Genomic DNA, 20,497 nt, shown 5'->3' on the forward strand with positions numbered 1-20,497 from the left:
ACAATTAGGATGGGTAGACTGACTAGACTTTTTTTCTTTAACTTCATGAAAATCCGAAGCAACGAACAGTTTCATTATATAAATCATCAGGAGTGATGATGCATTACATATACGCTTATTTCATTTAGAAACAGCTTCACAAAAACCTGGTTTTAAGCAATCAGAGAATATTTAGTGATACAGATTTATAGCTTAAATGTTTAGATCCAGCTAAATTAGTGAAATTGAAAAGCAGAGTTTGTGCAGTTAGAAAGCAATGTAATCTACCAAATAACATGAGTGTTCAGAAAGCAACTTAGCCTCTGTTTTTAAGGACATGACTTGGTACTAGTTAAGTCTTGGGCAAAATCTGTTCTGTCTTACACCTCTGCAAACTGACAGTGATTTCATTACTGCCATTATACTTAATCTGTGTAATTCAAATAAGAATTGAGACCCCAGAGGTTGAGAAGCACAATGTCAAACTGCAATAACGTTGAAGTCAATCACTGTATAATTTCCCTTAGGTTTCATGGATAGTGAAGTCTCTGGATACCTGAGAAAACTTTGAAGTACTAGGAGAACATATATTCAAGAGTTTGTGCTCAGGAACTGAAGTTTTATGGAGGGGGACATGGGTTTCCTTGTTAGTTTGTTTTTTCTTTTTCCAGAGGAAAATGTTGAGAAGATTACACCGATTACATTGTTTGTAATTGATGTGTGGCAGCCCATTTGCTACCAAATAAAACACCTCAGAAGAAAAAGGATTGCTCCTTTCTTACAAGCATAATATTAAAATCTATTGAACTTAAATAAATCCATTGAATTTCATGGCAGAAGAATAACTTGCTTGAAAAGTTACCTAAGCTGACAGTAACCCTGTGCTGGGAAATGAAGCAACAGAACCAAATTCTGATTTCATTTATACTGATGTAATTAAGGAAGATTGTAGGCCCTTTGGTCTTTGAGGTGGTTCTTGTGCATAAGTAGGGCCAATTGGGGCTGCAGTAATAAAACCAATATATCTGAGGAAATGGCTGACACTGGTATAAAGCTGCTGTGTGCTAAGAGTAAAGCTGATCAACACATAAAAGTATACTCAGGAGGTTGTTCACATGCACTTGCAATACACATACAAGTGTGGGAATGGGAAGAGTGATTATCTTTCATATTAAAGTCTTGTTATCTCTCTCTGGAATATAAAGCAGCTGTGGGAAAGATTTTACCCCTACATTCAGCAATCTATGCATACAACAGTGGACAGACAGATATGAGTGGGAACAAGGCCCATATATATCATATCTCAGTGCTGACAAAGGTTTTCTGCTTTGCAACATTCATAGGAAAACTTGGATCGTAGAATCATAGAATCATTAAGATCTGAAAATATCACTAAGCTCAGCTAGACCAGCTGTGAGCCCATCCCCACCATGCCCACTAACCATGTCCCTCAGTGCTACATCTACTCTGTTCTTGAACTCCTCCACAGACAGTACCTCCACCACCACCTTGAGCAGCTTGTTTTATTTGAGCACGCGCCTTCACCCATGTGACCCCAAATTGCTCTGGTGCCTTTCCGAGGAGAGAGTTCATTCAAGGCAATACAACCTGTGACCCAGTAACTTCACTTTTACTGAAGATGGAGCAGTGAAGGTGGCCTCCCTTTCTTCTGCAAGCTACTCAGCCCTTCAGAGAGGGATCTGGGGTGTTGTGCTGCCAGATGCTTCTGCAGCAGGTGCAGCCAAGGATGCTGCGGGGGAAGAACTCTGATTGAGGCCAGAAAGTGAACATCAGGCGAGATAGTTTCTGTGTGTGCCATGTCAGGCAGGTGGTGTCACTGAGCTCCCTTGGCATTTATGACTCTTGGAGCCCTATAAAAATATCTAATCTATTGTGTTACATAAATACACAAATAATTAGTCTGTGTCTGCAGTGTTTCTACCCAGAGCAGCACCCTGATAGCCACTTAACCCTTGACTTCTTTAGCACAACTAAAATAGTTGTTTCCCCTTTTCTCAGAAGAAAGAGAAAAGAGGGAAAAGAGAGAAAAGGAAGGAAGGAAGGAAGGAAGGAAGGAAGGAAGGAAGGAAGGAAGGAAGGAAGGAGGAAGGAAGGAAAGGAAGGAAGGAGGAAGGAGGAAGGAAGAAGGAGAGGAAGGAAGGAAGGAAAGGAAGGAGGAAGGAAGGAAGAAGGGAAGGAAGGAAGGAAGGAGGAAGGAAGGAAGGAAGGAAGGAAAGGAAGGAAGGAAGGAAGGAAGGGAAGAAGGAGGAGGGAAGGAAGGAAGGAAAGGAAGGAGGGAAGGAAGGAGGTAAGGAAGGAGGGAAGGAAGGAAGGAAGGAAGGAAGGAGGAAAAACTGTTTAAATGTCATTATTTAATTTTTGAATATTAATTGTCTTAATTACAGTGTGGCAACTGCATAGCATGCGCACCCAGTCCTTTGGAAATACCTAGTTTTTTTGGAAATAGACACTAACTATAACAGCCTAGTTTTGACCTGATATTTCATACCTTCTGAGTGATTGTTGCTTTCATCGATCTTTAACAGGAGTGGATGGTCAGAGCATCTGAAATTCTGCAAGGCAGGCAGATGAATGTTGATGAACCAGAGGGAGAGTGGGGAAATAAAATGCTTTGTTTGACATTGCTAATTGTTTTGTTTTGGCAATTAAGTACTTTTTGAAGCAAGTGATTGATTTGGTGAGTGATGAAAAGGGATTAAGTGTGACCCAATGAATCTCATTTCTAGCCCTAGCTGCTTATTACAAAATTAGTTTTTGTTCCAGAATAAAACACACAGACAGATTTGGTGGTATGGAAACTAACAATTAGCTGAATGTACATACAAGTGCCCTTCTGTAATATGTCATCTTCTTATGTGAGAGTCTTCTAAATATATTTTTCCAAATAGATAAATATATCTGAGAGATATAATTATTTGGTGATGTTTTTTTTAAGAGTGCTGATAAGGAAGGTAGATTATGATGAAAAACAACTGAAAATGTTTTCTTACTCCTTCATTTTCCCAAAAGCAATGCTGACCAACATCTTACGGCAGTTTCAAAATAAAGCTGTTGGTTTGGCCAAGGGGAATATAATCTTCTGTCCATAACTTTGTGATACTGTTACCATGAAGTATAAACTTCAGTGCCTTTGAGTTAAGTTAATAATACCATATTGTTTGCTTCCTGCTTGTCCCAGCTGAGGAGAACTTACTAAAAAATTAGGTGATAAGACAGAGACTGAAAGTCTTAGCATTGCTGTGGTCATCACATGCACAGCATGAACATAAGAAGACTGTGCAGTATCCTGCCTTTTTCTTTCAGTGCCTTTTCTGCAGTAAATGTCTGCATGAGATGATACACCTATAAAAATCTGGGGCTTAATTTTCCATGCAGAACAAAATTCAGCTCAAAATCTTTCTGACTTTATACATTTCTTGTGTTAAAGGTATGATGGAAGATCCCAAATGGCTTAATGATTTAAGGAAGAAAAGAGAAAGGAGGGAGGGAGGGAGGGAGGAATGGAAGAACTGAGAAAGGGAGGAAGAAAGAAAGAAAAAGAAAAGAAAAAAGTACCCATGAACTAAAAACTGTGTAACAGGTCTTTAGGAACATTTCACCAATGGATTTCACAGAGGGCATTGCAGATGTATCTCTGTGTATAAGGACCAGGTAGGTTCCCAGCCACCAGCTCCAGCCCCATCATTTAGAAGATAATCTTTCTTTGTTGCTGCAGCTTTCAGTGCAAAGAGGAGCAGCAGAAGAGCACATACTGGAGGATGCAGTGAAGAAAGAATAGAGAGGAAGGGAACAGGGCTCTTAACAGTACAGCTTGATTTGATGTTTTGCTTGAATCTGCAGAAGTGTAAATATTTGACTGCAGTTTTGGTGCTTCTTTTAATTCCCCTTCAGGTAGAGTATCTGTTTACACAGTATTGAATTTCCTTCTTCCTTTATTCTGTGCCTTCACTCCACGAGTGAAAATCTGCAGCTTTTTTGGCACAAGGTTACAGCTGATAGCAGCAAGTGGGAGCTCCAGTTGCTCTTGAAATTGCATAAATTGTTTTCCTTTCACTACAGGCTCATGTGGAAATGGACATTTGAGCTTTGACCCTTTTACTTTTTCTTAAGCTTCACCCTAGTAGAGTTGAAATGGGTTTGGAAAGGTTAGTTAACAAAATCATCAGATTTTTAGCCCATCCAGGCTTCAAGTTTTTTCTTGGGTGAGACTTCCTATATGAGTGAAGGGCAATCGAGGAGCATATGCTGGAAGTCTTGTACTTCACTGCTATCTACTCCATTCATCTGAACAGTGCACACAAGAGTCAATTCAAGAGTCCAATGCCTAGAAAAAAAACCCAACATGATTGTGTTCCTGTTGTAGGAATCATATTCATGATTTACTGTTTCACCCAGACACGGTTGCCTCCAGCATATGCTGCCTAACATGCACGTGACAAGATTGCTAAAATGCATGAGAGTTTATCTTCTTATTGGATTTTTTTTGAAAAAATAAGAGTGACTACCATAGGTTTCTATCTATGTTGTTTTTTTGGAGGGTGGCAACAAACAGCTAAACATATGTTCTTTCAGATGTGCATAAGCAAAAACATTTGTTTATGAAATTTGACTAATGCTGTATGATGGTTTCTTCTAAATACCATATAAGAAAAAGAGAGAGAGAGAGAGAGAGAGAGAGAAAGGGAGCTTAAAAATCCATAAACAAGAACACGTGTTGACATTTGGCAAGTTCATACCCCTTTCCTCGGATCTGGAACAACAAAATAGTCACAAAGGAGAGTTATCACTGTAGCATTTCTGGCATTAAAAGTCTCTCTCTTCTTTGCTGAAGTAAAGCAAGTAGATGGAAGATCTAAAGTAGCTTAATTCAAGCGTATTGAAAACTGATGATGGAATGAAATAGCTTTTCCTAATGAGTACCTTCTTTCCAAGATGTAGAAGACAACCTGCATTCTTTTCTTAATGAAAATGAAATAGCAAGGCATTAGGTTTCGAAGGTCTGTTTCAGAGGTGCTAGTGCAAGAAGCAAATCTGTAATGAAAATATAGGTGTTTTTGCTGTGTAGAAGAGTGTTGCTGGACACCTAAAGACTGACAATAACTGGGTTTTGAACTGCTAACAATTTGAAGTGTTACATTATGAAATTATGAAGATGTCATGCTGTCATCAGTGCTTGTTTTCTTTAAAAGATTTAATCCTGTTAATATTGATTAGTGAGTAAAGAAAGATCTTTTCTAGAAAACCTGCAAACACCTGGCAATTAGTTGTTCACTCTCACGACATCTCCAGAGCAGAAGGTACCCTTGAGGTTAATTATTTTTCTGTCATATGGTGGTCATATTGCTTGACATGCAGAACAAAAAATGATTCAAGATAGTAATTTTCCTTTAAATGCAAAATGCAATCATTTGGGTAGCAGTGGAGAAGATGTGTGATGAAGAGTGTAGTAGAGAAGTGGAAACAAATGGAAATTATTTAGGAATGGAATTCCTGGCACCCAAAAATATTTTATTGAACCTAACTAACTGTAGACGTCACAAATGTTAGGAAGATTTGTTAAGCTGTATTTGGCTGTGCTGACAGGGCCAGCTATCCATGAAACACTGTTCTTCATCTGTGGAGACAGCAATCTTTGAAAGCCATATTTAATGTCCTTTGTTTTTTCATACTGAATTGATCCTTTGGGTGGTGATGTCATTCTTACTTCAGTTCACCATCTCAGTGCTTGGTTGATTTCAGACCATCGGAAGAACTGAATCCAACTTCTCTAACATTGATGTACTTGATACCGTATTATATTACATAAGGACTGCCTGGAAAATAGTCTATAGCTAGACAGAAAAATGGACAGTGTGGGTTCCCATTAGCTGGAATACCTAAAGAATTCGTTATATTTAGAATTTTGTTCGCTTATGCTTAATAGAACTCCACTTTAAGTTAGGGAAAATTGGCTTCATTTTCTCTTTCTACCATTAATAGCTATTAGAGTTGAAAATAAGGCTTTAAACATATCATTAAAGTACACTTAAGTAACTTGCAATTGACAATTAACTCAGCATGGTAATACATTATCATAACATTTTCCTTTGATAGATTTGTCTCTTAAAATATACAACAAAAGACAAAAGATGCCTTTGTGTGATCCATACTGAAGTTATTTCAGTTTTAATTGCCTGTATCTTGTGTATTTTATCAGTAAAATGAACTCTACCATATCAGTTCAAAACCCAAGTATTTAGTGTTTGATGGGGGCGCGTTGTGATAGGTTGTGTTGAGAGGTGCCTGGGTTTTCTTGGTTTGTTTCTGAATTCAGATTCAGTTCAAGCAACATGTGGCTTTCAGCTTTTATTAAAATTCTCTTCAGCAGAAGGCATGATAGGTTCTGGGAAACAACCTCTGATTACCAATGTTTCAGCCATGTGTGTCTTTTGGGACAACAGTAAAATACAGTTCTGCACTTAACCTGAAAGCACAGTGTGTTCTGTCTTTTAAGACATGGCACGGTGCCCAATGGCTGCTGCCTCCCAGAGCTGGGTCTGAACGTTACTATGACAATGGCAGCACTGATGACATTCCCCGTTCTTTGCAGAGCCAATGGGCGCTGACCTTATCCTGTCAAAGCATGTAAAAAGCAATGTGGGCAACACTGGCTTTGTGAAAATTGGACACATTTATCTAGGCCGTTTCATCACATTATCATATATGGAGTTGTGGAAGTGCAGCTAAAAGAGCTGCTGTGTTGTAAGTTTTTTTGCCGAGAAGCTAGAAATGCAACAAAGGCAGCCGTAGTCTGAGCCAGTGTTTCCCTAATCCTTTAAAAGCAATGCCATCAGTGCCAGCCATGCAAAATCCCGTCGGTTCTATGCCCCAGATCCTTTCCTCACCTGTTTTCTTGTAAATCCACTCTCAAACATATCAGTTTGAAAACGGTACATCTTAGGGCTTTGTAGCCCAGCACTCTCAGCAGTTTGTTTTATTTTGAATGCTTTCTGCCATGCTTAAATCTGCAGAACTTAAAGAAATCAAACTGTTTGCATGCATTCCTCTGAAGTCAATAGCAGTGTAGCACTCAAGCGTAGTATTTCCTAGCTCCCTCTCTTCCCTTTTCTCTTCAATCATTTCTTGAAAATTCCTTCATAATAACCTTATCCAAACCATAAATATGAAAGTCAAATAAGCCCAAAGGAGATTTATCATCCTCTGACTCGGCACTCCTTTTATGATTAATAATGACATTGATTCCTTTAGAAATGAAACAAAAATTAATTTAAAGATTCTGATTGGTTTTAGTATTAGGTAAACTTAACATATTGAATGAGCGTAAAACAATTATCAGTCTTATTAACAAAATTAGCTACAGCAAATTTACCAGAAGGAAACTGTTGCTATTTAGCTTCCTAATTATGTCGGTATTCTTTGTGACCAAATGATATAATGAAAATAATTTGATCTACTGGTGCTGCATAGAGAATTTCCTAGGAGCAGCTGAATATCATAATCTATTTTGAACGTATGTTTTCCTTCTCTTCTTCTGTTTCAGAAAGTAGAGGTCAAGGGCTTCAAAGAACATCTCAGTGAAGTGAAGTTGAACTGTGCTGGGAAGAATATGGAATAGATTCTTTACTATTGTAAAATATAAGATAACCCTTTCTTTGAGTCCAGAAACCCTTGACTTCTCCAACAGATTTGTGGTGTATGAATTGCAGGCTCAGGAAAAGCAAGGATTGTCTTTTATTTATTCTGTCTGACATAGAGGCCAAGAACCAGCCTTCCAGTTCTTGCTATTGCCTACAACTTCTTTGCATTGTGTCTCAGTGTCTCAGCTTAAACTAGGAGACTTTTTCTGTTCTGAGAGTTAATGCAGCAGAGAGCTGTTGGATGCCCTCTAGTCACAGGAATTTCAGCCCAGAGGGCCAGCCTTGAGGGCTGATAGGCAGAACTTGGGTTTTGGGTGGCTTTGGTCAACTAGGAGTATCCTGTGCTCATGAGTGAGTGGTACCATGGAGCAGAAGCACTGAGAGCTGATGAAGAAATTGAAAGAAATCACTGGTTGTCTTGGAAGACTTCTCTTTGCTGGTATTGCTGTACCTCCATCCTAGCAAACATTTAAATGCTGGGGTCTCAGAGTATTTCCTTCCTACCAGACCTGTCCCACTCCCTGGCTGCATCCTGACTCTGTCAGGATACGACTCTTTTATTAAACAAATACTCACATTTCTTTCTCTGGTTTCCCATCTGTATCCTCTGCATCGCCATCAGTGAAACTTGGGTTTAGGCACATTTCCTAGTACAGTGCCTCTAACTGCTGTTTGGGGAAAATGGTGTCATTTGCTGGTAGTCACTTTCTCTGTCTCCCTCTTTGTGTAGCTTTATGAACTGGAAATATAAGATGAAGATATTTTGGTACAGTAAGAAATCTGAAGAGCTGGAGCGAGCTGCACATTGTAATGTCTTAGGCTGTGACAGTGAACTTGAACATGATCAGCTCTAATATTAAAGGACACTAAAGAAGTGAATGGGAATAGAAACTCCTTGAGTGCATCCCCTGGAAGCCTGATTAACTCCTAAGATGCTCTGAACTACACAACTTGCTTTCTTGCCCAAACTGCAACTTTCCACCTTTACTGTTTGTGTCCTCTGGAAAGCATTTATTTATTTATTTATTTATTATTTAAAGCAAACCTAATATTAATGATAGGATTGCTATACATTAAAGCACTGTGCTACCAATCCACATCAGTGCAAATATTTTGCCTAGGATTTCTGCATAATTTATGTTTGATGGAGCATATGCTGACAAGAATTTGGGGATTTAACCATGTTTACTGCAATGATTAGATCTTTTTATCCTGAAACTACTAAACAAGTATAGCAAGGTGGACCTCTGAGTAACTTAAATTTCTGCTGTTCTTGTAACTGATAAAACATAAAGAGCTTGAAATGTGTTTTGTTGGCTCTTCTTCCTATAGCATAATCAGAAAACCTGAATGCTTTAGAATAAGATATGTGAGTACCACCAGATAGACCAATGGCAAGAACCAGCACTCAAAAATAATGTCGGAATCATAGGGTTTGTCCACTCGTGCCTGTATCTCTTGGGTGTGTAAAGCTTCCTATGGTATTTCTTTACAGAGTTGTATATCAGCTGTGTAAGGCCCCATAAGATGTTCCAAATATAAGGCAATCACAAATTGTTGACATTTTCAACACTTCTAAACATGACTGGAATAGAAGGGGCTTTAAATGAGAATTTGAATCCGCACATGCTTTTGTTAACCTCTGGTTGGGCACATTTCAAATCACTACACACATTTCTATGTGCTGTTCCTTCAGCCACACTCTGGCACCTGGATAAAAGTGTTTTTCTGAAATATATGGCTCAGATGGCTCTGAAATAAATAATAAGAAGAATAGAATAATAATAATAATAATAATAATAATAATAATAATAATAATAAGAAGAAGAAGAAGAAGAAGAAGAAGAAGAAATAAATTTGTGGAGTGCATGCTTTCAGTGTAGGGAAAATCCAGAAGCTTGAATTGACACCTAGTCCAAATGAAGTATAGAAAGATTATTATTGGGGAACGAAAAGGTAAGAAAAGCTCATACATGCGTATTTCCTAAAATCTAGTATTTTAAGTGGAAAACATAGACAATTTTTTCTTAGTGATAGATTGTGATAGAATCATAGGAAACAAATTCACACTCACGCAAACTCATGAGATTTTGCAGAGAACAGTACTAAAAACTTCAATTTCTTGAACAGATAAACTGTAGAAACATTCACTTCTTTGCTTCCATCCATCTTTAGATAGCACCAGCTTTAGTAGCAGGTCATTGAAACATAGAATCATTAAGGTTGGGAAGACCTCTAAGAGGGAGACAGTGTCAAAAGTTTACTAAAATCGAGATAGACTATATCCACAGCCTTTCCCTTATCCACTAGCTGGGTCAACTAGTCATGTCAGGAGATGACACTGATCAGGCAGGACCTGACTTTCATGAGCAGGGCCCATGTTGGCTGGGCCTTATTCCTGTGCATGCTATTTGATCACGCTCAAGAGGATCTCCATAACCTTCCCCAGTACTGAGGTCAGCCTGACAGGCCAGTAGTTCCCTGGATCCCCCTTCTGAACCTTCTTATAGATGAGCATCACTTTGGCAAGTCTCCAGTTATCTGGAATCTCTTTGGCTGACCAGGATTGAATGGTGGAAAGTGGCTGGGATAGCACTTCTGCCAGCTCCCTCAGTACTCTTGGGTGAATCTAATCCTGCCCAATGTGACAGTCTAGATGGAATAGCAGGTCATAAACTTTTCTCCTGAGTTGTGGGGGGTTTGTTCTGCTCCTTAACCATGTGTTCCAGCTTAAGGGGCTGAGTAACTTGAGGATAAGTGTTCTGACTACTAAAGACAGAAGATTTCCTTCACCTTATTTCACTTTAGACATCCTCCTCCATGTGTGGGAGGTGGACACTTGCTAAGGTTCCCTTTTATGTGGGTTGGCTTGGGATGTCATTTTTGAAAGACGGATGTTCACTGGTATATGCCACAGATTTCAGAAAAGCCATCCAAAACCAAACAATCTGTAACATATACCAGTGAACATCCGTTTTTCACTTGCATCAGGATATAGAGTCTGCAGAAGAAGCCATGACTTGATTTTGCATCACTGATGCAAAGTGATTAAGAAAAACGGAGTTCCTGCATATGTTACTCCTGTACTTCATTTCCATTTTGTAGTCATATCTACAAGTGAAATGCACTAAAATGCCAAAAAAATGTAACACTTCTGAAGCTGATTGTTATTAATATTGTTCTGATTGGGGTTTTTTTAGCTGTAAGCTTTTTTGAAGTGCCTAGTGAACAGCCAGAAGAGCAGCTTTGGAGGGGAAAGACAACTTTGAAATATACAGAGCAAAAGCTTTTATCTCAAGTTGTGACTGGCATCAAACAGAAGTGCAAAAAACTCCCTTTGTTCTTGAGCACAAAGGGTGTGTTTGTTGTTTGTTCAGGGTAAGTGAAAGGCCCCCATGAAGTCCCAGTGAAGATGTTTAATGAATCTGGCAGCCTCCAAGCTCTCTCTCCTACAGAGTAATCCTAACGACAGACCCATCACACATAATTTAACAGCATGTGACATGACAATCTCTGCTCAGCAGAGACTTTGGAAGGGGAATACTTGTGTTATTCGATGACACAAGCCCCTTAGGGTCAAAGTTGTAGAGCAAAGCTCACGTTGGTGGTGGTCTCACATGCATCTTGGAATTGAAGAGATTTGTGTACTCAGGTATCTGTTATTAAGCTTCCTAAAGATAGACTTTGAACTCGTGTTTAAAGCTGAGTGAATTGTGCTGCCGTGATTATGTAGTGTGGGTGGCCTGGATTTTGGCAGTCTTAGCTTGTAGTAAAAGTCGAAGTCAAGAATATCTAAGAAAAGGGGTATGCTACCAAAACCAGGTCAAACGGGGACAGAGGTATAACAGAAGGAAGGGAGAAACAGCATTAATTAGTAGGAAAATGATAATGAAAAAGGCTATTACAAATCATCTTAGGAATCAGGTCATTTTAGGATTACCATATCTATATATGTCATCTTTTTATCAGCTCATCCTACTTGATCAGTAGGATGACTAGGTAGGAGACTTCAACATTCTTGTCCTTTCTATGGTCTGATGTTTATAGTCGTTTGTGCTGTGGCTGTTTGCTGCCACATCTCATGTTTGGTTTCTGAGGTAAGGACATTTTGTGTGTCTGGTAGCATGTGGAGTTAGTAGTTCGTGTGTTTTAAGATCTGAGCATTTATTGGCCATGAATGGGACAGAACGGACACGAATACTCTGGATCTGAGTGCTCAGTCAGGAGTACAAAATGAGTGCATTGCTCTTCTCTCTGTAAAATCTGTTTTCAGCTCTGCATCTGCTGCATGCATAATTCTGAGCAATTCATTTCTCTTTGTCACAAATTCTTCTGTACAATGGGCATAATCTTCTTTGCCCACTTTGGGATAAAGTATGAAGGGGAACACAACTTCACTAGAGCCTGTGAAGAAGAAACTACTGTGCTTTTGAAGAACAGCACCTTGTTTATTCTTTTTCTCCTGTTTCCTCATGACATAAATCAAATTTTATCCCCACTGCTGGACACAAATACAAAATGCATTTGTACTGTAAACATCAGCCACTCCAGGGATGGCTGAGGAGCTGAGCATTACCTGCTGTTGCATTTGATCCCCATGCCAATTGCCAAGCAGAGCCTCAGTAAACCGTCACACATCAGGTCTGATGACCAGGATTCAATTTCAGTGCCAAAACGACACTGATACCCTGGAACACAATACACTGCCTGTTTCTAAGAGCTTCTCTGCCTGGTATCACAGTTTGAAATAATTCCTTGTTCTCTTGAATTGCAAGAATATTGTAAGATCTATCTAAAATAGCTATCCTTGTTTCCCTCCCTATTTCCCCCACTCCTTATCAAGTCAGACGTCCAAAATCAAGTGCCTGTGTACTCTGCTGACAAGCACAAGGGGATTAGGGAGTGACGGGTTTAACAAAACTGGCTCAGGGTTTTGTAAAATGCATCTTGGAGCTTGAGCTCCGAACGAGCCATAAAATTCCTCCCACGAGGTCGAAGTGAGGTTTCTGCAAGACAGGATCAGAAGTTAATAATGCTTTTTTAGCTTATTTTAGGTTTTTGTGTTTTGTTTTGGTTTTTTTATTTCTTGCTTTCCAAAAAGTACTACCAAAAAAAGAAAAAAAAAAAAAAAAAAAAAAGGAAGAAAGAAAGAAAGAAAAAAAACCATGATTTTAGAAGATGCTGCAAGACTAACAATAACTTAATACAGCCATTGTGTAAAAATCACAAATGTGTTTTACCACCAGCAAAAAGATCTGATTTCTGGGCTGCACGCAAACCATTTGGGGCAATTAGCATGTAATTTAATTTGCATTAATCAGCATAAGGTCAGCAAGAAATTAACTTTGGGTGGAGATTTTACATATAATAGCATGTGAGAAGAAGGGAGGAACTTCTTTTACAGGGTGCTAATTTAGAGTTAAGTGCACTCAGCAAATTTTGCAGGATATGGCCTTGCAGAAGATATAAATTATGTGGATTTGAGAACACCAAAATGATGTGGAGATTTACCAAGCATTTAATGTTGCAATATGTAAGTGCTTTAACAGATTTCTTGGCACTTGTAAAGATCAGAGCGCAGGTTTTGCTGAAGGTTTTGCTAGCACTGAAGAGCTGCATGCAGCTGAATGTGGAAGGGATCTCACAAGACTGTGAGCACTGACCATGCTTTGTGCCAGACAGTCCAAGATGGCTGTCCCAAAGGCAGGGACCAGTGTTAGAAAGAAGTGTACGTAGCACAGCACAGCACTTTCTGAAACAGGACATGATTGCCAAGCCTGAACCTGTTGCTCAAATGTGCTTGAGGAAGCAGGATTTGTGAACAAGAGAGACTTGGAGACTTCTCATTCAGTTATGGAAGGACATGCTAAGGTTGACAGTAGTCAGCTATACTTGTGTATTCAAAAAGAGCTCTTAGGTGAGAGCAACTGGAAATACTAGGGGAGAAATCTGGCTTTTTCTGTAGACTATAAAGGAAGCCAAAGGTGAGCACACTCTTGGGCTTCTCCTTTAAGTGCCCAAAGTTTAGTACGATTAATCAGGCCAGAGTACATCTGAAGAAACCAGCTATATGACAAGTATGGTCATGCAAAGTGTGGTCACTTTGGGATTCAGAATAAGGATCCAATTTGTATACGTTTGTGAGTTGGGATCATATATTCATCAGATAACTTGGTTTAGCTTGTACTTTCCTCCCTCAGTGGCTTAGGATAAACATACATCTTCCACTGAAGCATTCAAGCTGGCAGATGCAGTTTACCTTCCACAGGAAAGAGCTCTTGCAAGTGCATATATGCTGCCTCTTACACCGTCTCCATTAATGTAGCAATTTTGGCTTTTAGCAGTGTTTTTCCTGGTTAGGTAGTTCACTACTAAAAAATAGGTACTTCATTTTAAACTTTTATGTCAAGCCAATAAAACAACTTTAAACTTGATGTCTTTCTCTTCAAAATCTTACACTGTGATGTTTTAAAGAAATCATTTAGACTAGAACCTCAGTTTGGCCAGGTTTTACATCAGAGAGTTTCAAATGCCTCCATATTCAGGGTGCTATCATAGCATCTGATTATTTATTTCTCCTCACAAATTTACATTCTAATTCTGAAGCACAGACTTTATGACTGTGAATCTAGAAACTAAAATCACTAAAAATCACTATTTTTGAGCATCTTGCACAAAATTTTCAAGTGTTGGATGACATGACAAAGACCAAAAGATGTACTCTATAGTAAACCTAACTGAAGATTATTATTCCAACTCTTTCTTTTTAATCAGTGCTAATAGACTTTTGAAGAAAATAGAAGTGAAAAGGAGAAGAGTGTCTTCTGTATATAAAAAAATGGGTAGAGAATTTGAAGTATGAAAGAAGCAACATGATGTTTTTTTGTAATGCAGTAAAATTAATTATGGAGGGTAAAAGCTGCTGAAACAAGTGTTCATTCTAATTCATTGATAAAGTAATGGAAAATACATTGTAGCTATTAGTTTCATTTTTATGGCAACCAAATAGTAATCAGTCCATTATTTTCTTCCCTTCTGAGAGTATGTAGAAGGAAATATGGAATTTGTAAATACTCCTTCCTTCAAAGTCTAGGTCTAGCACAATATTGTTGGGTCAAACGTTCTCAACCACTATTTGCAACGAAAGATCACTTTTGTGATCTAATTTCCCTTGCATACAGGACAGTGTTACATTAGCTACCTTTACAGCCAACTTGATGAATGATGAGTTGACACAATAAGCTTACATTTCATGTCGGACAGTGTAGGAGTAAGGTCTTTTTCTCACATCACATTCATCGCTAAAGGTTCTCTTGGTAGATGCATCCACACATGTAGACACCAGATCCAAGAAATTAAACCTCTTCTTCATTTTCACTTGTGCATCAGTTTATGTTAAACTTTGCTCTCTCTCCAGATACCTTGTTTTTAAATATCCATGGTCATCCTCAGTGCTAGGTATATTTTATGGATGTGTGAAACGCTCCCTCCACACAAAGCACCATAAGGTCATTTTAAAATAGTCACAATAGAATTGTTAAATGTAGCTTTATTTCTAGGTGTAATTTAAGAGGATGAATAGCCATTAAATTCTCATCTTTAATTATTAACATCATTCTCATTCCTTTGTGTATGTGCACGTAGACAGCTTATACATCTGTATGTACTGTGGAAGTTCACTTTTTTAGCTTTTGCTTGTAAGAATACAAGGTCTTTGATTTTCCACATGGCACATCTAAAAGTGATGATCTTGGCATTGCTACAAGTCTGAAATAAAGATATTCCTGTTTAGACAAAGCAGGTTCTACATATATCTCAAATAAATGTTAAATTTAAGCAGAAAATAAAGGATTCTGTAAGCATCTGTGTTCATTCTCTCTGCCGTCTTTCTCTCAGATCTGCTGCTCTGTTGCCTTCTCTGTTTCTCTTTGCTCTTTTGATCAGCTTTCTCCTCCTTCCCTTTAGTTGCTGGCCAGATGTTCTTATGACATGTAGAGCTTTCCAAATAAATTATTTGCTTTGTAGAGTAGCCATGTCTGCAATCACAACCTGGCCGGTTGTAAGTTGTTTCAAGTGATGTATTGTCTTAAAAAACACACTGATTTGCGTTTATGTGTTCGACTCTGTGATTTGCACAAGCTGCAATTTCTGTCCCTCCTTTGTCAAGGGTGGCGGAAGCACCAGAGCGGATCGTTTAAGTAAACAGAGGATTTTGTTCCTTCTGTGCCCCTGTCTTCCAGATGCTGAGATGCTCTGAGTCAGCGCTGTTGAATGCTAGGGGGAGGCAACACACACCTTTTCAAACAGAAAGAGGCAGTGAATACCAGTCTTGCTTCTGCTTTAAATAGGAAACTTTTTATTTCCCTGCTGCCCAAATATTAATCTTCAGCATTTATACAACATTTTGAACTTCCGTGTTTTCTGTCTGTGATATTTTATTTTCACGATGCTCCCTGGATGTTGCCAGGTAGAAAAAGTAAGGCTAGAAAAGACCTCTTGCATCATTCAGACTGACTTGCATTTTGTAGGTCTGTAAGTAATTGCTACCCCTCATGACTCAGATAGGAAAGCTAGGCATATCATCTAAAAGATCTGCCAAAGCAGACAAAAGAAGATGCTGGCAAATGTTAGACTGTTTTTATTGCATACCTAAAACAACAACAACAATAATAAAAAAAACAACTATGATTTGCTGCATCTTTACAGGAGGAGCTTGAAAATAATTTTCCTTTTCCTGTGCAGAGAGATGACACCCACATCCAGATACCGTGGGCATGATTAACGCATGTAATGCATATAGTTAGTATCTGTCCAAAAGACAGCATGATGTGCATGCATACAGCTGCCCCTAAAATTGATCAATATGTTTAACTGTGACATTGTATTAAGATACATAGTAGTGAGAAATGATGCCTCTTCATCTTTTGTTATTCTGTCCTATAGCAGTAAAGAAGCTTACCCATCTGTGTATACATGCAGACTACAACGAGCAGGTGTAGTAGATCCATATGATTGTTGATCTCTTAATAAATGGTAGACTCCTCTTGGACCAAATTCTATCTCCCTGTACAGCTGTCTAGGATAAGACTATACAAACAAAAACAAAATGAATAAATAATAAATAATCAGAAGAAGAAAATGGAGATAAACACATGATAACTTGTTCTAGATAAAAAATAAAAAACAAGCAAAAACCTCAAGAAGAGCAGAGGGGAGGCTTAATGTGACGTGGCCGACAGAGTTAAAGCCCATTTCTTTCTATTCACGTTCTCTGGCAAAGTTTTTGGAATGCTCTGGTTCTAGAAACAGTAGGTCCTTCCTGGTGATGCTGAAGCATAAACGTGGGATTTCTCACCTCAGCTTTCAGCATGTAGGTGGGCTTCATCTTGCCCCATGTGTGTATGTAAAAGTTAGGCATCTAATCCCACGGGAGACAATGGATAGACATGGTAATTCTCTTTAGTACAATTAATCTACCTGCACCAACCATAGAAAAACCCCGTATGACTCACTTGACTAATTGCTCAGTGTCGAAGGTGGGATTTCAAAAACAGCTTTTCACCGACTTTTTTCATAGACTCCTCCTGTGGGGAGAAGACACATTTTAAATATTTGTGTGACTCTCAATAACACACTGTTTTAAATAGGTGTTAATGTTCTGTGTATTTATTGTCACAGTGCTTTATGCAGTTCATTGGGTTTTTCCATTGTAAAGATGGAGGTGTGAGTAAGAGGTTAATTGACTTGCAAAAGATTTGATACAGAGACAAGTGGTAAAATGGGAAAATGAATCAAGGCTTTCTATTACTCTAATGATTGCATTCATAATTTTCAGGCTGTTGTCCACCATTTTTCTGTCATGAAATGTAGTTCATTGCTTGGCTAGAACTATTGCTCACTTAGTGTAGCAAAGAACTATTGCGTTTTGGACTTCTGAACACTTTACAGAATGGCTAAGGAATAGTCTAAATTAGAAGCAGAGTGCAGAAGATGGATTTTTAATTGATATAAATCACTCATGTGGCTACTGGTTGCTACAGAAGTTTTAACCATTTTCCCCTCTGTAAGTGACTTTTATTCTTATGCTCTTTCAAGGTTTTGCAATGCCACACAATTAGTTGAACAAACTCATAGACCGTATGTGGAAGTCTTGGGTTTATCTTAAACATGGGACAACAAAACTATTAAACTTCTAAGGCCCTGTACGTAATTCATGTACAACATTCTGCAAAATATATGTATCAGTTACAAATCCACAATCAATTTTATTGTTAAATGTTGTATTTAAACTCCACAGCTGGACTTTCATCTTGAAAGAAGCCAGATAGCCCTGTGCATCTGGTTTAATCTTCCCTTAAGCCATATTATTTTAAAGGCACTCCTGCTTAGTATATCTTACAATTGAAAAATAATACTCATATTCCCTCTCATCCTCAGCAGCTGTGATCCCTCTGCAGATGTTGCTCTGTCAGACATTTCATTATGTGTGATAGAAAACGTAGGTTCTTTTTGTCTGCCTGTGTTGCTGCTTTGTGGGTTTTATTTTCTTTTCCTTTATTTATTCCTTTGGCCATAGATAAGTCCTTCCTTAATACTTCACTTTATTTCCTATTGCTGCTGCTTTGACTCCTTTCTAAGTACAGAAACGATGGAGAACTTGCAACTGTGCAGAGCTGCCCAACAGAAGCCCATTGATTCCCCACCAAAGGACTCTGTGGAAGCCATTCTACTTCAGCCTGAAAAGCAATCTTTGTCCCTGCAGCCGGTAGTGCCTTAAGATGCCGATACTTGCCATATTTTTGGAAAACTGTAGCAGTTTATCAGACCATTTGACACTTCCCATTCAGCTGTATATTCTTGAGCATTCTCTAGTGTTTGCTTCTTCTTTTACATCAGTCTCATGAGTGTTAAGCTGGTCAGAAGCAGCCTGGGCGTTGTGGTGAGTTATGCTGGGCGGAAGTCATTTGGAGGCAAATGCTGAAGGAGGAGAAATCTGGAATGCTGGTGGCTATGCTTGAAAATGGTAGAAATGGATTTAGCATTTGGGGCAGGAGGTATGGAATTTGTCATGCTGGTTTAGTATTTTCCTGGCTGTATTCCAGGACTGTTCAGATATTTTTAGTATGAAGTACAAGCAATGTTGTTTCAGTTGACCTTGGAGCATGACATTTGAACATGGTATTGGTTTGAATTGCTAATCATTAAAATGATAAGTCATTTTCTTTTTATTACAAGAGGAACTAAAATCCTGGCCATGTTTTGCTGATAAAAAGTGAAGCAAACTGAAACCTGCATTCTCTTGACTTGCAGTCCTTCACGATATTCATGTTTCCTAAACTACTGTCCTCATCCATTTGTATGTCATTAAAAGTAGTTATGCCTAGCTTTGTTTTTGTCACTTGTCTTTTGGTCATTTGACAAATATTATACCAAAATGACAGAAATTAATCCCAGGGTCTCACAGTGCTAAATGAGAAGCACAGAACAAAAGGATGCTGCAAAAAAAAAATAAAAAAAATAAATAAATAAAATTACAACCTTAGTAGACATTTATAGCTGTTATCTGGAGGCAAGAAGTTGCTACCAGTATATTTACGCCAGTGATTTCTCCCTCTTTGCCTCCATTCCCAAAGCAAAGTTTACCAGAAAGATCAAGCCTCTAAATGCCAAGTTCTGTTCAGCAGATAGGAGCAGTAACACCACATCAGGATACCGCAGTGAGACGTTTTAAGACACTAATGTATAGGGAAGGGAGGAGGGTCAGGCCAACCACAGACACAGCTGAAAGTCTATTGAAGTTTGTATTCAAGTTTTCGTGTCCAAATCTATTTCAGGCTTAGTATCTTTGACTCCTGATGGTCTTTTTGAGTAGCTTTAATTTTTGGAGACTGTGTTCATTGAGTATCACGTTTGCCAATGTGAACAGGACCTTAGAGAAAATGAGAATCGTTGTTAAGATGCATTTTACTGCCTCTGGTGCAGAAGAGCCTTTGGCTGAAAAAAGCATCAAGGTCTTGTTGACATTTTCTGTCTATTAAATAAGCACCAACTCAAGTATCTGATGTGGATTCAAAGCAAACAGAAACACAGACACAGAAAGAAAAAAAAAAAAGAAAAAAGGAAAAAACAAAAACCCTTCTTGCATGGTTTAAAGATTCACCAAGCAGCGCCAGAAGCTGAAACCAAGATGTGAATATAAACGTCTCTTTGACTGCCCTGGCAACTGAGAAGTCCACAACCAATTTCTAAATCACATGGCAGATCTCCCAATTAGGGCCCAAAAGGCTGTTTCCTTGAAATCAGTGTCATGCTATAGTTCCTTTCATACATCGGAAGTGAGTAAATCATTGAATAATGCAACCCCCTTCCTGTCTGCCAGAACTCTGCCAAACCAAGCGCATGGGGCTGGGTTCAAGCTAACTGTTACTTCTTAAAGCAGCGTAAAGGATTTGTGTTTTGGAGGGGTTAAAATTGCATAGATAAAGGGAAAACTTACAGAACATCCCCAGGTGCCTGCATGAATACTCCCCAGTCTCTCTGATGCGAGCTGGCAGGTCCCATAAAGCCACTCAGCCTTGAACAGGGAAGGGAAGGGAAGGAGGCAGGGAGCAAGAGCTCCAGCTGCGACACCAAAGCCCCAAAAAGAGCCTCTAACCCAATTCCCTTCAAGTGCACAAGCCTCGCAAACTGCAGCATCTGTTTGCCACTGTATTCACTGAGTTCACAGGGCAAACAAAAGATCCATATCAAGCATGCATCTTTCCAGGGGGGGAAATCCTCCCTTCCTTCACCCATATATTTTCCTTTCTTTTCTTTCCGTTATTTTTTTTTTTTTTTTTCNNGGTTGTCACTAATTATTT

General features: G+C 38.8%; 1 protein-coding gene and 1 long non-coding RNA gene across 3 annotated transcripts in view; one reads left to right on the forward strand and one right to left on the reverse strand.

The window, feature by feature from the left end:
• The window catches only part of CELF2 (CUGBP Elav-like family member 2), a 552,930-nt gene that overhangs the window by 273,397 nt on the left and 259,036 nt on the right, over nucleotides 1-20,497 (forward strand). The window lies entirely within an intron of this gene.
• LOC107316770 lies at nucleotides 12,810-20,458 on the reverse strand. Its single transcript, XR_001556585.2, has 4 exons — nucleotides 20,134-20,458; nucleotides 17,150-17,221; nucleotides 16,597-16,724; nucleotides 12,810-15,932 (listed from the first exon to the last, which is right to left on the reverse strand). It is a non-coding gene; the product is annotated as an uncharacterized LOC107316770 (long non-coding RNA).

The sequence above is a fragment of the Coturnix japonica genome, chromosome 1 (genome assembly GCF_001577835.2).
Source record: "Coturnix japonica isolate 7356 chromosome 1, Coturnix japonica 2.1, whole genome shotgun sequence".
NCBI lineage: Eukaryota > Metazoa > Chordata > Aves > Galliformes > Phasianidae > Coturnix > Coturnix japonica.